The sequence below is a fragment of the Squalius cephalus genome (assembly GCF_949319135.1).
Source record: "Squalius cephalus genome assembly, chromosome: 4".
NCBI classification, from domain to species: domain Eukaryota; kingdom Metazoa; phylum Chordata; class Actinopteri; order Cypriniformes; family Leuciscidae; genus Squalius; species Squalius cephalus.
The window spans coordinates 7,065,226-7,082,738 of NC_137125.1; the positions used below are offsets into that span (position 1 = coordinate 7,065,226).

General features: G+C 38.8%; 1 pseudogene across 1 annotated transcript in view; it reads left to right on the forward strand.

The window, feature by feature from the left end:
- Positions 1-10,002, forward strand: part of LOC307157607 (NACHT, LRR and PYD domains-containing protein 12-like) — a 167,122-nt pseudogene extending 157,120 nt beyond the window's left edge. The window contains exons 8-10 of the transcript XR_013824049.1: positions 6,770-6,816; positions 7,484-7,750; positions 9,863-10,002. The product of XR_013824049.1 is annotated as an NACHT, LRR and PYD domains-containing protein 12-like (transcript). The remainder of the gene's footprint in view (positions 1-6,769; positions 6,817-7,483; positions 7,751-9,862) is intronic.
- The last annotated feature ends 7,511 nt before the right edge of the window (positions 10,003-17,513 follow it).

Here is a 17,513-nt window from a genome sequence, read left to right on the forward strand (position 1 = left end):
TGCCTTGTAGGTATAGGCTATGCGCAGTGCTGCATAAAATAATAACAATATAGCAGCCTATATATATTTTCAAAAAGATTTCAGTAACAACTAAGCTAGAGAAAAATATATTGATTATCATGTTACTTCAAATGTTTCCATTCGTTATGATGATATGAAATGAGATAATAGTAAAAACATGAAGCCGTTTGGAGCGTTTTGCTTTTCCAAAATATGATACATTCAAACGCGATCGCGATCAAAAATATGATACATTCAAACGCGTTCGCGATCAAAAATATGATACATTCAAACGCGATCGCGCTCAAATATAAAACATTATGGTTAGGCCTACCATATACATATCTACGTTTGAGCAGATATCCACAAACACAGTAACAGTAAACACGGGTCTAAATATTATAATATTCACCATCTAGCAACAGTTCAACTGCAACGTGACATTTATGCAACAATAGCAAACTAATATGTAAGAATTTCTTACCTTATCTTTCTTGTCTTCAAATATCGTTCTTCTTCTTCTGATGTAAATCCAATCTAAGCTCAGGTACGTCTTTCAAACTCGACGAAAAGTGAAGTGAAGTGTTTTGTTGTTGAGGTAATGAGGGCGATCGCGTTCCATGTGGAGATTTGCATGTGAATATCTTTTGCGCGAGTGGGCGTGGTAAATTAAAAAATAATTAGGAAGCGTTTGAGAAGCTGGACATCTTGTTGGTTTTATACAAATTACTTAAACAGAGAATATTTGTTTTCGTTTTGAATCCGATCATTTAAAAGTACACACTTAAATGTTTATAAAGGTATATGGCTCATAAATGTGTGACAAGTATTCGCTGAGTTTGGTTTCAGTTTATAGACGTGCTCAAGAAAAAAAAGTTCACCGCGACGGAGAGGCAGAACGCACACCCTGTTTATTTTCTTTATTTTACAAAAGCACAATGTTTTGATTTGATTGGAAGTGGACACATACAAAAGTAGAAATACCACAGATTCTTTTTTTATATTTCTTTTTTCTGTATGACCATAAATGACGGAGAAATTTAAGTTTATAGTGCTACAATGTGGAGAAAATGCAGCAAAACGCGCCGGCGCGTTTGTCGACCTCAGAGGGTTAATGACACAATATACACACTATGGGGACAGAATAGCTTCCCTAAACTAACACATACCAAACATGAATCAACACTCATAAAACATACAATGCTGTCACCATCCAACACACACACATACCTGACTATGAACCGCTCATATTCTCATATTCATATCTTTGATTTTAACTCTAAACATATTTAAATTTTAAATAAGATTTTAAACTTCTCATTTTCCTGTAGCTTTTATCTAATTTTACATGGTCTCTTTACCAGTTTCAAAGCCCGTTTGTTCATTATTCATTTTCTCTTAGAAAAGTCAGCTGGGTTGTTTTGGTTCATTATCATTATTTTGTTTCAGCTTGCTTTAGCATGCCGATAACAGAAAGACTGACAGAATACCATCCGTTCCTTCACTCAAGCAGTCTCTCTCACTATAAACAAATAATCTTTTCAACAGCCTCCTAAGACTGTAATTTAGACAAAATCTAATAATAAATTCATTTCAATAACCTTTGACCATTAACCTTTATCCAGACTTTTCTTGAATCTACAAAAGCTGTCTTCACCTTTAGCCACCACCATGTCTAACGACCTTCAGGAGTTAAAACCATCTTATTGGCATATTATTTCAATATCAACACTTCCATAATTTTTTCCTTGCCCATAAGGCAACCAGCATCATGTTCCTGATATAAATTAAGTTTTGTTACTGTCTCCACAACAAATAATGACAATAACCTTACAGTCTCAGCTGGCTCTTGAAAGCCCATTCCCATCAGCTCTTTATCTATAATCTTCATCAGGGTGTTGTCCCCTGGCATAGTTTCAAACACTTGTCAATATGAAAAACAAGCCATACAATGAATGCGGTTTCTGTTGAAGTGGTATAGAGTAACTCACATTTTCTGGGTCAGACTGCCGTAACCTCACAGCTCCATCTCCCCTTAATGATCTGCTGATGCTGGTGGCCTCTCCCAGTCATTCAGCGCCACTCTCATACCCAACTCACATAAAACACTGCCATTCTGCAGATACCCAGTGTCAGCGTGACCCTCTGTCTTAGGTTGACCTCTGGCCCTAGAGAATCTTACCCGTCTTTGAGTGATATCACTTCGTGCACACTGGTAACCGCTCTTCCCCATAACAGAATCTTTGACCATTTTCTTCAACATAATCAGTTCTGGAGCTTAGGAAAGGCACACTCAAGAGTCACCAGAGCCATTCGGACTGCCTAATAGTGTTAACACAGGGAGACAGGTTAATAACAGCAGTATTTAATCACTAAAATCTTTTAAACATCTTCAAATCGGCAAAATCGCAATACTGAGATTATACTCAGTGAATTTAGTCATCACAACCGTCTATTCAGTGTATTGTTACATCTGTAGCCGGAGCCATCAGCCCTGTTTCATGGTGGAGGCTAAAATCAGACAAAGAAGTTACTGGTCCTAAACTAGTCAAAAATGTCACTTCTATCGTTTAAGACTTCTTTAAAGTCATTCAGTTTTACTTTTAAAACATTTACAAATTTCCCTTTAAATGTATGAAATCTGAACTGCCTTGTAGCATGATTTCTTTTAACATCCATGTCTATGGTTTTCAACTAAAACAATGTGCCTTGCACAGGCTCAGACAACAGCTTTCAGCTGACATTGAATGAGAGAGACTCTGAGGCATTCAGGACTGGTACACTGTACTCTCATAAACTTCTAAAATCAAACTTTATCTACCATCTTTTAACTTTAGCCCAGCTTAAGGCATCTTTGCCAGAATTTACATGTATTTTCAAACAACCATATTTTACATTTGTCTTTTGCCCACATCAGGGAATTTAGACATTACATTACAAATTTCCTCTCAGATCGTGTCTCTGTCGCACTGGACGTCTCAGCCACAGCACACACCAGATTCAGATAAGCAAACTGTTTCAGCCAATCACAAGCTTATCTTTGGAAAGCAAAACATCAGCTCTTAGTTCTTTCATGGTCAACACTATTTATCCACGTTCAAAACACTAACAATCTGTTTTTTTAATCAGATGCCTTTCTACACATTTTACATTTATCAACTGTTAATCCTATAACACTGCTTCTGCTTATTTTATCTTAAAGAAAGAATAATTATTCTAATTCTTAATAACGTTTCGCATTTCATCTCAATTTTAGTTGTCAGGTTCTCAATTACCATAATTTAATACCTGACTTCAGTGTTTTATCTTGGAGTTTATCAATCTTCTTTTAGGATTCACACTAACTTTTGAGGCTGCTAGCACTCTCCGCTTTTGATACATTTTTTGCATTTATCATTGTAAATAATCTGTCAGATTAGTCTCTCTATATCATCTAAACCCTTTTAAAGCATTCCATTAAAAACACAATCATCCTTTTAGTTACCGGTACTTTTAAAATATTTTGCAACTCATTTGTTGGAGTCATTATTATCTGTAATTTTACATCAACCTGTATTCATCAATTCACTAGCTCTTTCCTTCAAAAGGATTCCCTTAAGACTTAAACTTCTTTTAATCTTCAATCTTCTTACGACTTCCATCTATTAACTTTCCTTTAACTTTCTTTTCTCCCTTGCACGTTCTTTAGCACTGCGTTCACATTCTTAGTTCTTTCTCAGACGAAAACTTTAATATCGTCTTTTAAATACTGTTCTACTTTCAAAAACCCACATTAATACACGTCACTTTCACGTTATCACTTTCTTTTCTGAGTGTCCATTTACAATTACGGGCTAAATGGCCCCGCTGACCACAATTAAAACACTCTCTTTACCTATAGTTTGATCATTGAGCTTGCAAACAGCTCCAACTTACTGCACACCCTTGAAGCAGTGTGTCCCAATCAGGAATGTAAACAGAGCCACTGATAAGCAGTTCTCTGTATTCTTTTACAGTCCACCAGTGTGGATTCAATCACAATAGCCAAATCATAATCTTCATCATTATTATTGGCAGCACATTAATTTTCATAAGTTGCAAAGAAAATCACTCAACATATTCTAAGGGGTTTTCACTAAACATTTTCTTTTTTAACTTCACATTTCTTTGAAGTCAAAGCTTCAGAGCACAGCTGCTTACAGCGTTTGCTCTCTTCTGTCCTACTGTTTGTTTCAGGACTCTTCATAAAGTATAAACATTTGTACTATATGCCATCAATTTCATTAAAACTGTGTTGAAACAGTATTCCTCTATCAAATGGTTAGGCTGCAGATTCAACTTAACGTTATCAATATTTTCTCAGTCCCACTTATATCTGCTGTTTCACAAAAAACAAAATATCATATTACTCATCTCTCAATCCCTAAATCGCACAGGCAGCCATTATAGCTGCTTGCTCCTTCAACTCTTGTTATGAAAATTCTCTAGACATCACTATTTTACCAGTAAAATAAAATTGTTTCCCATTCTGCTTAATAAAACTTTTGTTCATCTTTATATCATGTTAATCCCTGTTAATCATACACAATGCCTTATTTTTATAAAAACTCACTTTTCATACCATTTTTAACTTAATTTGACTTAACAGGCGTTCATAAATTGTTCCATGAACTCTATCTTCCCCTACATGCTAGTTCCTTCTGCATCTGTTCTCTTTTATCTGCAATCCAACAATTCTCTGTTTATAATTTCCATCAGGAAAAACATTCTATCTTTCCCTATCTTCTTCAGTTCAACAAACTACTGTCTGTTCACAGTTTTACACACATGCTGAACACGACTACAACAACCTTTTTGTTAAACAATTATCCGTTTCTCAATTTCTTGCATGCATTTCTGGCCGTAATTTTTCATTTGACAAAATAGGTGTGTAAAAATGATCTAATTTACTGTTAGATGACCCCATTTTGGCTGAATCTCCTTTCTGGATTTCACTCTTTCGACACGTGTCTTACAGTATCTGTCAAACGTCTTCAACAGATCCGACTTTCTTTCACCCAAAATCGGTCGGGTTTCAGCAAATATGCTGTGCTTTTGTAATTATGTTTTACTCAAAATCTTCCCATGAGCACTTTCTAGCGCTCGATTAATTCTGATTCACCTAATTAATCTGGCGTGGCTCTTACGTCCACCTTTACAAGATTTCCTCGGGTTAGAGAGATTTTGAGCAAAACTAATTAATCAGCAACTGTGATTATCTGAATCACCTGTGGCACTCTTGTCCACCAACGAGTTAAGTGTGGTAGAAACCGGTCTGAATCTGTCAGATCAATTTCTCCCTCAAAAATTGTGATTATCTGAATCACCTCTCGCTCGTACCAAAAGCAAACTCAGCCAATATGGTTCACGTTTACTCACAATTATCATATTACACTCAACTTCAATAAAACAATTTGCCGTTTCTTACCCAGAGATGCTTTTCTGTTTTTCCCGCAATTGCCACGGATTCTTTTGACCCTGGTGGGAGTTCTTCCACTGGCCCTGAATGCGGGTATTGGCTCTCTCTCCCGTAACCTGTTGAGTTTCTATCTCAAACCGTCGAGGTATGAGACGGCCGCCTGGTGCTGCCGGGATTGCGCAATTTCCGTCAAACCCGCTCTCAGGACCAGGAGAAGAAGAGTCCGCACAGGATCCCACACTTCTGACACCAGCTGTAATAGCAATTTTTTAACCTTACTGAAAAACAGCATCAACAGGTGTAAGAAACATTCAAGAGGCAAAATTGTAATAAAGAGAAAAGGCTTTATTCTCTGATGATTCTTTTCACAGACCGCAGCCACCCAGCCATGAAAAACAGACAATCCTAAAAACATAATAAAACTGAGACATTTTATACAGGTTTCTAACATCTTGACCACACCTACTTAGTTTTCTGTAACTTTCCAAAAGATACCCCCTATCTTCAACTGGCCTGGACTGGACTGGTTTTCTACCCCCCTGAGCAGGTCACACTGTTCTTTGTCCCTGAGAAGCCAAAAGGCCTTCATTTATGACCTAAATTACCTCCTGCTTCCCTCAGTTGCTAGAAACTCTCACAGAAACACATAATTAAATGGAATTAACAGTTTGGAAACAAATGAATATAAGAAATACTGAATTTTTCCACAACACACTTTTATCATGGATAGATGCACTTTTATGATGGACAGATGCACTTGTATGATGATAGATGCACTTTTATGATGATAGATGAACTTTTATGATGGACAGATGCACTTTTATGAAGGAAAGATGTACTTTTATGATGGATAGATGCACTTTTATGATGGACAGATGTACTTTTATGATGGATATACACTTATGATGGAAAGATGCACTTTTATGATGGACAGATGCACTTCTAAGATGGAAAGATGCACTTTTATGATGGATATACACTTTTATGATGGACAGATGCACTTTTATGATGGAAAGATGCACTTTTATGATGGATAAATGCACTTTTATGATGGATAGATGCACTTTTATGGACTTCAAAACAGAAACAGCCATTCACTGCCATTGTAAAGCTTGGAAGAGCCAGGACATTTTTTAATATAACTATGATTGTGTTCGTCTGAAAGAAGAATGTCATATACACCTGGGATGAGTTGAGGGAGAGTAAATCATGGGCTAATTTTCATTTTAAAGTGAACTATCCCTTTAATCTTTCACAAAGAGAATATACAGTTTGTACAGTATTAAAACCATTACGTCTATGATTGATTGTGTCACTGTGTGTGTTTTCTAGTGTGGATCATGGAGGAGAGATCAGGATTACAGCAGGACCACGAAAATGTACGTCTACACATCACACACACACACACACACACACACACACACACACACACACACACACACACACACACACACACACACACACACACACACACTCACGTGCACACACACACACACTCTTACACATTCGCACACACTCACATACTCTCACACACACTCGCACAGACGGAAACTCGCACACACTCACTCACTCACTCTCTCTCACACACACACTCACACACACTCACATAAACACTCACACATATTAACATAAACACACTCTCACACACACACTGACATACACACACACTCACACAGAGACGGAAACTCGCACACACTCTAACACACACACACACACTTGCACGCACACACTCTCACACACTCACTCACACACACACACACACACACACACACACACACACACACACACACACACACACACACACACACACACACACACACACACACACACACACAGCACCTTTAAGAATCCTATCTTTTCTGTGTGGTAACCATGGCGATTTCAGTCAGAACCTCATTCAGGACAAAAGCTGTTACAGAATTATATTTCTTTAGTGCTTTATTATCATTGGTTGCTTACAATCCTAAATGAACGAGTCAGATCTGAAATGAAGACTCAAGATAGAAAGTTTCTGTAATTCACTGATGTGTGTTTTCTCTCCATCAGATTCTCATCAGCTCACTCTGGATCTGAACACTGTGAATAAACTTCTCCGTCTGTCTGAGGATAACAGAGTGATTACTCGCACTGACACAGAGCGTCAGTCGTATCCTGATCATCCAGACAGATTTGATTATTATGCTCAGGTGTTGTGTAGAGAGAGTGTGTGTGGACGCTGTTACTGGGAGATTGAGTGGAGTGGGTATGTGTATATATCAGTGTCATATAAGAGCATCAGCAGGAAGGGACGGCGTGATGAGTGTGGGTTTGGACGTAATGATCAGTCCTGGAGTTTGATCTGCTCTTCCTCCAGTTACTCATTCAAACACAATAACATAGAGACTAAACTCCCTGTAAAGCCCATCAGCAGGAGAACAGGAGTGTGTGTGGATTACAGTGCAGGAACTCTGTCCTTCTACAGCGTCTCTGACACACTGAGGCTCATACACACAGTCCAGACCACATTCACACACACACTCTATCCTGGGTTTGGGGTTGGTTCTGGATCATCAGTGAAACTGTGTTGATGAATGAGAATAGCCTGATGAGAGACTCTACCCATAATGCTTTGAGCTGAATGATAAATCAGTGACAGTGAGATGTTCTAGAGTCTCTTATTGTCTCTTCATTACATTAATAACACAGCTGAACTTCTGTCAGTGAAATAAAGAGAAACAGACAATGATACACAGAGAAGAGAGAGGAAATATGAGACACAATGAGACTCACTGAAACATGTCTGGATGATACGAGCAAAACTAGACTTTCAACTCTAAACTCAGTTTAAGACATTCAGAGATGTTTTATCTGAACTTCTCGGATCTGTTCGAAACATGATTCTCACACACACACACACACACACACACACACACACACACACACACACACACACACACACACACACACATCGGATCTGTTCAGAACATGATTCCTCTGCTTTGGGTTATGTGTGTATTATTAATCATGATTCCTCTGCTTTGGGTTATGTCTGTATTATTAAAGACGCTTCTGCTGTAATATATTGTGTGCTGTACTAAACCTGTTAGTGGGGGTTCTGGATTGATCTTTATCTTTTCATTATTATCTTTGTTTTATTTTTGATGTGTGATTGTTTATTAATTTTACTTTTCTGATTGTTTGTCTCTGTTGCTGTGAAAATTCAATAAATAAATCATAAAACAGAGACATTTAAAGATGATGTCAGAAGACAAAGATGTTAAAGTTAGAAGCAACAATGAAAGAAATACAGGAACAGAAAGTTAAAGTCGAGGAATTAAGACACATGTTCAAGAGAATGAATCAATATCACAGTTTGTTGATCAATACGTGTGTGAATGAAGGACCTCATGATTCTCTATAGAAACCTGTGTGTGTGTGTGTCAATGATATCATTGTATTCTGCCTTTAATTAATACATTGTTTAAATTAATAAATTTTTAGATAACTGTGATTTTGAATATGTACATTTCTGAAATACATAACTTAGACAGTCTCTGATAACAGATCACTGTAGATTGTAATATGGACTCATGCATTTTCTGAAAAGCTGCTTTAAAATGATGTGTATTGTGAAAAACGCTGTACAAATAAATGTGAATTGAATTAAACGAGTTTTATCTTATAAATCTGTTACTTCTTCCACACACAGTTTCACACTGTCACACTTTCACACCACATGGACTCTTGGGCTGCATCCCAAACCGCATTCTCAATGAGGAGGGACTTAATTTCAATAAGTACTTACTGAACGAGCGCTAAAAGAGTCGGTACTATATAGCCAGATCTCGTTAAGTATGAATGCGATCCGGACATCATCCGCCATGTGACCTATGACGTTATCTTCTTCTTCTTCTTCTTCTTATTGTTATGGAGGCAGAATTGTCTCAAATATAATTCACACAAAAACATGATTCACACATGCGTAGACAATTTCACATGCATGAAAAAAATATATATTCACAAAAAGCAATTCACATGCACAAAATAAAATTATATATTCGTAAAATACATTTCACAAATGCAGAACACAATTCGTAGATGTACAACTGTGCACAAAAACTATGAAGGTATTTTTGGTGCAAATCAACAGAACGCCTGTGACAGTGAAATCTGTAGTTGTAGAGAATCGCCACACATGTGTATCAGTGAATTTGAAGTCACAGAGAGAAATGTTTTAAGAGGGAAATGTGAGCGCACGAGTTTCTTAATTAGTGATTTGTAGAATAGGATTTGTCCGCCTGCAATGAGGAATTAGAGAAGGTGTAACTGTTGTGTTGTGTTTGTGGAAGAGAAAAAAAAGTCTACAAGTTTGCAACTCTTAAAACATTTCTTTCTGTGACTTCAAATTCACTGATACACATGTGTGGCTATTCTCTACAACTACAGATTTCACTGTCACAGGCATTCAGTGGATTTCCACCAAAAATACCTTCATATTGTTCCTCGTTCCTGCGATGCGAACACACCAACATCTGGGAACTTCCACCAGTAGTTCTGTAGGAGCGATGAAGAGGTTCCTCCGGTAGTGTGGGCCGGGGCTGAAGCCTGAGAGCAGGTTATTCATGCAATCCTGCAGACTGTAGACACTGCTGTCCTGCACATGAACGCCAAAACACATTACAAGTTTTCCGTCTTGAGTTGAAACGGTGTCGTGTTAGCGGCCCCTAAGTTAATAACTAATGATCTTTGCGACGGAAGTGAATCAATCAAACTAACTTTAGCTGGACAATAACTTTATTCTAGAGCTGCTATAAAGCCTAAACAATCTCTGTTACTGTAATCTCCTATTATCACTGTAAATCCGCTGTGAAACAGTCTATATTGTTGAAAGCGCTATAAATGAAGTGACTTTACTTCAGTTATGAATGGAAGCTTGTTTCCACCACAGAATAAAAACATTTTAAAAGATAATTGTGACTTTTTTAACCTCACAATTATATCTCGCAATTCTGACTTTCTAACACGCAGTAACGACTTTATATCATGCAATTCTGACTTTATTTCCCGTGTTATAAAGTCGAAAACTTTAAAATTAATAAACTCGAAATTGCGTGAAATAAACTCGCAATTTACCTTTTTTCCCCTCAGAATTGCATGTTAAAGACAAATAGGACGAGTGGTTGATATTTATATAATAGGCCTACATTAAGATATATATGAGATATCACAATCTGCTCAATTACTGGGATTTTCATGCACAACCATTTCTAGGGTTTACAAAGAATGATGTGAAAAGGGAAAAACATCCAGTATGCGGCAGTCCTGTGGGCGAAAATGCCTTGTTGATGCTAAAGGTCAGAGGAGAATGGGCCGACTGATTCAAGCTGATAGAAGAGCAACTTTGACTGAAATAACCACTCGTTACAACCGAGGTATGCAGCAAAGCATTTGTGAAGCCACAACACGCACAATCTTGAGGCGGATGGGCTACAACAGCAGAAGACCCCACCGGGTACCACTCATCTCCACTACAAATAGGAAAAAGAGGCTACAATTTGCACGAGCTCACCAAAATTGGACAGTTGAAGACTGGAAAAATGTTGCCTGGTCTGATGAGTCTCGATTTCTGTTGAGACATTCAGATGGTAGAGTCAGAATTTGGCGTAAACAGAATGAGAACATGGATCCATCATGCCTTGTTACCACTGTGCAGGCTGCTGGTGGTGGTGTAATGGTGTGGGGGATGTTTTCTTGGCACACTTTAGGCCCCTTAGTGCCAACTGGGCATCGTTTAAATGCCACGGCCTACCTGAGCATTGTTTCTGACCATGTCCATCCCTTTATGACCACCATGTACCCATCCTCTGATGGCTACTTCCAGCAGGATAATGCACCATGTCATAAAGCTCGAATCATTTCAAATTTGTTTCTTGAACATGACAATGAGTTCACTGTACTAAAATGGCCCCCACAGTCACCAGATCTCAACCCAATAGAGCATCTTTGGGATGTGGTGGAACGGGAGCTTTGTGCCCTGGATGTGCATCCCACAAATCTCCATCAACTGCAAGATGCTATCCTATCAATATGGGCCAACATTTCTAAAGAATGCTTTCAGCACCTTGTTGAATCAATGCCACGTAGAATTAAGGCAGTTCTGAAGGCGAAAGGGGGTCAAACACAGTATTAGTATGGTGTTCCTAATAATCCTTTAGGTGAGTGTATATTATATATATATATATATATATATATATATATATATTAGTGCTGTCAAACGATTAAAATATTTTCAAATATTTAAAATATTAATGTCATAGTTAACTCGCAACTAATCATACATTTTTATCTATTCTAAATGCCCTTGATTTCTTTTTGTCCCATTTTTTTTCTCATTATAATAATAATAATAATTAATTTTTTATAGCGCTTTTCTAGACACTCAAAGACGCTTTACAGTTAATTGGTTTACATTGAAAAAAAAAACTAAGGTATAAAGACAGGGTTACATAGATAGCACAAGAAATGAAAACACATAGGTACAAGGACAAGCAGAGGCAAAGCAAGAGAGGAGGCGATGAAGGGGATGAAGATGAAGAACTGGGAAAATCTGTTAACAGGAAAAAGCAAGCTCAAAGAGGTGAGTTTGGAGGGCCTGTTTGAAGGATGTTAAGGTGCTTGACTGTTTGATGTGGTCGGGGAGGGCGTTCCAGAGGGTAGGTGCAGCAGCGGAGAAGGCTCTGTCTCCCCAGGTCCAGCGCTTAGTTCTGAAGGTCTTGAGTGTGTCAGCACCAATGGACCTGAGGAGGCGGCCGTGAGTGTGGCAGGTTAGTAGGATGGAGAGGCATCCATGATTTAATGTCAGTGAGGCAGGTTGTAAGGGTTGAGTGGGTGGAGGCTGTGATGGAGAGATAGAGTTGGGTGTCATCAGCATAGCAGTGGAAGTGGAGGCCATGTTTAGCGGAGGATCTGTCCAAGTGGGAGTATGTAGAGGATGAAGAGGAGGGGGCCAAGAACTGAACCCTGGGGGACACCATGAGTGACTGGAGTGGTAGAAGATGTGCAGTTGTTTATAGAGATATAAAGGTGTCTGTCAGAAAGATAGGAGGTGAACCAGGTTAGGACGGAGCCAGTTATTCCAATTTTGTGTGGCTGCACTGAGGTCTAGGAGGATAAGGATGGTGAGGAGACCAGAGTCGGCAGCAAGCAGAATGTCGTTGGTGATTTTGAGGAGGGCAGTTTCGGTGCTGTGTTTAGAGCGGAAGCCAGATTGGAATGGTTCATATAGATTATTGGAGTTGAGGTGTGTTTGAAGTTGAGTAGCAACAGCGCCTTCCAGGATTTTGGACAGAAATGGGAGGTTTGAGATGGGACGGTAACTGTTGGGAATGTCTGGGTCCAAACCAGGTTTTTTCAATATGGGGGTGATGGTAGCGAACTTGAGAGGTGAGGGGACAATACCAGAGGCCAGAGAGGAGTTGATTATGTTGGTGATGAGGGGGGAAAGTGAGGGGAGGCAAGCCTTGGTAAGAAATGTGGGATAGGAACAAGCGGAGAGGTTACATTTTACATTACATTTTACATTTATTCATTTAGCAGACGCTTTTATCCAAAGCGACTTACAAATGAGAACAATAGAATCAGTTAAACTAACAGTAGGACAACAATATGCAAGTGCTATGACCCTTCTCAGTTTAATCTAACGCAGATATTTTTTTTTTTTTTTTTTTTTGTTATAGAACAGAATAGAATAGAATAGTAAAGAAAGTGTTAGTATTACTGGATCAAGTGCTGTTGAAAAAGAAGCGTCTTCAGCCGTTTCTTGAAAGTGGCTATGGACTCAGCCGCTCTGGTTGAGTTAGGCAGATCATTCCACCAGCAGGGAACAGTCCAGGTGAAGGTCAGAGAAAGAGATTTTGTGCCTCTTTGAGATGGCACCACAAGACGTCGTTCACTTGTATAGCGCAAGTTCCTGGATGGCACGTACGTCTGAAGTAAAGACTTAAAGTAAAAGGGAGCAGAACTGTAGGCAGACTGTAGATATAGTTCTGTAGGCAAACGTCAGTGACTTGAATTTGATGCGAGCGTAGGGGTGGGAGATATTGACAAAAATGAATATCTCGATATTTTTTTCCAATATCTCGATATCGATATTCAGACGATATTTTTGCCATCCTTCAAAGAAATGTGTGCAAACTGGCAAAGAAGGTCCAGTTGGTCTTTTGACTTGCTGCATTTGACCTATTATTGTAGGCTATAGAAAAAACAATAAAGGAGCTAACTAAACAGAATCTGAGGTAGCCCCTACTTTTTCCACTTACAAAAAAAAAAAAAAAAAAAACGGAACTAGGCACCTCTTGCAACAGTGATTATTAAATCAAACAACAATATTGTTGATGATAAATTCAAAGTAAAAAAAATTATTTCCAAAACACTATAAATCCATCCATTTTTTCCCCAAAACGTTATAAATCCATCCATCTTTTTCCAAAAATTGATGGTTTGTCTTTTTAAAAAAGTCTTTTGTCTTTTATTTTTCGTGTTTGCATTTATGAGGAAAAAACAATATTACATGACAGTTCTCCATTATGGACGCGAGTGCTCTGAAAGCGGCACTAAAAGACTTTCAAACTTTCACAGAGACCTCAAAACTGAAAGCACTAAGCCTTTCTTTAAAACGAATTTCGTTTTGTATTAATTGTATCTTAATTTTAATACATTTTTCATTAACCAATTTCTGGATTTAATACATTAAAAAGAAAATATAGGCTAGCAATCACAACATGGCGCCGGTGCCTGAACTGGAGATTATATCATCATGAAACGGACCGTAGCCTACTCGCCTCACAGGCCTAAAAAATGTTACATATATTTACAGAAAGCTGGTTCTAAACAAAACCATCCAAAACAAAATAAAACTATGTAGCCTAATAAATGTGCATTTCTCCGGTGTGTTCACTAGCTAGCCTACTGCGAAGTCAATAGCCTATCGTCAACTTCATCTTTGCAGCCGACACAGAAATTAATAAACAATTAAAATGTCTTATTGCAATATTTTACATATTCATAATCATTACTTTTGCTGGTTCTTTGAGGCAGCTTTTTAGGTTTATGGCGTTTTGGAAAAGAGCTCTTCACGTATAAATACCGTTTCACCAAGGCACAGCGGCCCTTCAGCACATAAGAACAAAAAGAGAAAAAGCACGGACTTACTAATTACGAAACTTTGATGTGGTTGAACAGGTGAAACAGTCACAAATTCCTCTGCAACTCAAACCTTCTCAGTAGGAGTTATGAAGGAAGAGAACAGCATTACAGTTTTCAGCGCGTCCTCCTCTGATGTGTTGTGACTGAAAAAGTGCGTGCAGGAGCACATGCGCAAAACGTAGGTTTGTAAAATGTCCTTTTGTAAAATGACGTATGATAAAATAAAAATAATTCATATATCATTTTACAAAACGGTTTTGCGCATGTGCTTCTGCGCGCACTATTTCGAATTTACGTTTGAATTCGTTTTTGACGACACGGGCTGGGCCACTCGGAGGTTGCTTCCGTGAATAGTAGCCTACTGTCCTACAGTATTAAAAATCGCTACATATAATTGTTTAGAAGGTTATAGTGTGCGTTATTTGTTTTCTATTTAACTTCTTTCAGCTCTTTTCATGTTTGGGGGGTCGGATTGTACAAATTATGAAATATTCGATATCCCAATTTTGCATATCGTCCAGACAACAATTTGGATATTATCGTCTAAACGATATATCGCCCACCTCTATGCGAGCGGCTGTTTTTACTCTCTCTTTTATTTTGTCTCTCTATTGCTGTGAAAATAAGAGATATTCAAGAGAATGAATCAATAACACAGTTTGTTGATCAATTCCTGTGTGAATGAAGGATCTCATGATTCTCTGTAGAAACGTGTGTGTGTGTGTGTGTGTGTGTGTGTGTGTGCGTGTGTGTGTGTGTGTGTGATGTATGTAGTTGTCATGTGATTTCCAGCATTTATCATGTTATTATTATAGCTGTTGTCAGGGTTGTGTTTAGTTTTGCTGTTTTTGTTCATATTTGAGTTTCCTCTTGATCTTTATTCCTCTGTTTCTGATTATTGTTCTGTGTATTTATTTACACTCCTGCTTCTGTTCAGTTCAACACACACACACACACACACACACACACACACACACACACACACAGTCCTTCATTAATGTTGGTCAACACTGTAAAAGTGAATCAACACCTACCAGTGCTACAATTTTCTAAATCTCATAATCATTTGTTAATATAATTAACCTCATAATCAGAGGTTACATTTTACATTACATTTGACATTTATTCATTTAGCAGACGGTTTTATCCAAAGCGACTTACAAATTATTAGTAATAGTGGCATTTTATGTATTCATTTATTTATTATTATGATTAGATTTCTTTTCTGGTTTTGAAATTTTTTTTTCAGCACCATATATATATATATATATATATATATATATATTTATTTTTATTTTATTTTATTTTTTTCATATTAACGCATTTTGAGAAACGGTCTGAAATGAAGAACTATTTAGACAGCGACAAACACTAAACTCAAACATTGTATTTCCTTTCAGCGATCAGTAAAATCATAAATATATGTAGGCCTATATACATTTATAACGAATGATTTTCTTTTCACTTTTCAAGTGCAAATGTTAGGGTTAGTAATTTGTAACATAAACTATAAACTGATGGTCGTGTCAGGCGTTGCGGAAATGACGTAGTCCAGGCGGAAGTGGAGAGCCATTGCTATGGGCCGCTGCTGCTGTTGTGATGCTCCTCTGATGAAGAAAAGCTCATTTCTCCAGCAACATTCAGCATGAACTGATCGCTGCGCGGACTGACAGCTGTGATTGTGAGTGCAGTCCGCCGTGTTTTATTGATTATATGATCCGTAGTCTGTCAGTTTATAATGAAACGCACGAGCAGCGCCTGTAGTTTATCATCCGTGTTCAATAACAATCTGTTTTAGCACATTGACACAGAAATCTTCCTCTCAACAATCATGAACATCGACTCGATTATCAATGTGTTTTAGTGCCAAACAAAGTGTAATTATAGAAATAATTGTAATAACCAAATAATTTTACAATTACAAATAATACATTAATAACTTATCAAAGTATTTGTAATATTGGTAACACTTTACAATAAGGCTTCATTAGTGAATAACATTAGTTATTATATAACATGACCTAAAAATGAACAGTTCTTCTACAGCGTTTATTAATCTTAGTGCATGTTTTGTTTAACATTTACTAATACATTTTAACCCCTCCTTGAACTGCCACCTTAACGTGGTGGAGGGGTTTGAGTACCCGAATGACCCTAGGAGCTATGTTGTCCGGGGCTATATGCCCCTGGTAGGGTCTCCCAAGGCAAACAGGTCCTAGGCGACGGGTCAGACTAAGAGCGGTTCAAAAACCCCTTATGAGAAAAATTAAAATGAGGACCGTGACGTCGCTCAGTATGGCGCAGCTGGGGCCCCACCCTGGAGCCAGGCCCGGGGTTGGGGCTCGTATGCGAGCGCCTGGTGGTCGGGCCTCCCCCCACGGGGTCCGGCCGGGCTCAGCCCGACGGAGCGACGTGGGGCCACCTTCCCGTGGGCTCACCACCTGCAGGAGGGACCGTAAGGGGCCGGGGCCTCGACAACCCGATCCCTGGACACGGAAGCTAGCTCTAGGGATGTGGAATGTCACCTCGCTGGCGGGGAAGGAGCCTGAGATTGTGCGTGAGGTTGAGAGGTTCCGACTAGAGATAGCCGTGCGTGGAGGATCACCTTGGGCTTGGGCTCTGGAACCACACTCCTCGAGAGAGGATGGACTCTTCACCACTCTGGAGTTGCCCATGGTGAGAGGTGGCGGGCTGGAGTGGGTTTGCTTATAGCCCCCCAGCTCAGCCGCCATGTGTTGGAGTTCACCCTGGTGAACGAGAGGGTCGTTTCCCTGCGCCTACGGGTCGGGGATAGGTCTCTCACTGTCGTGTGTGCCTACGGGCCAAACGGCAGTGCAGAGTACCCGGCCTTCTTGGGGTCTCTGGGAGGGGTGCTGGAAAGTGCTCCAACTGG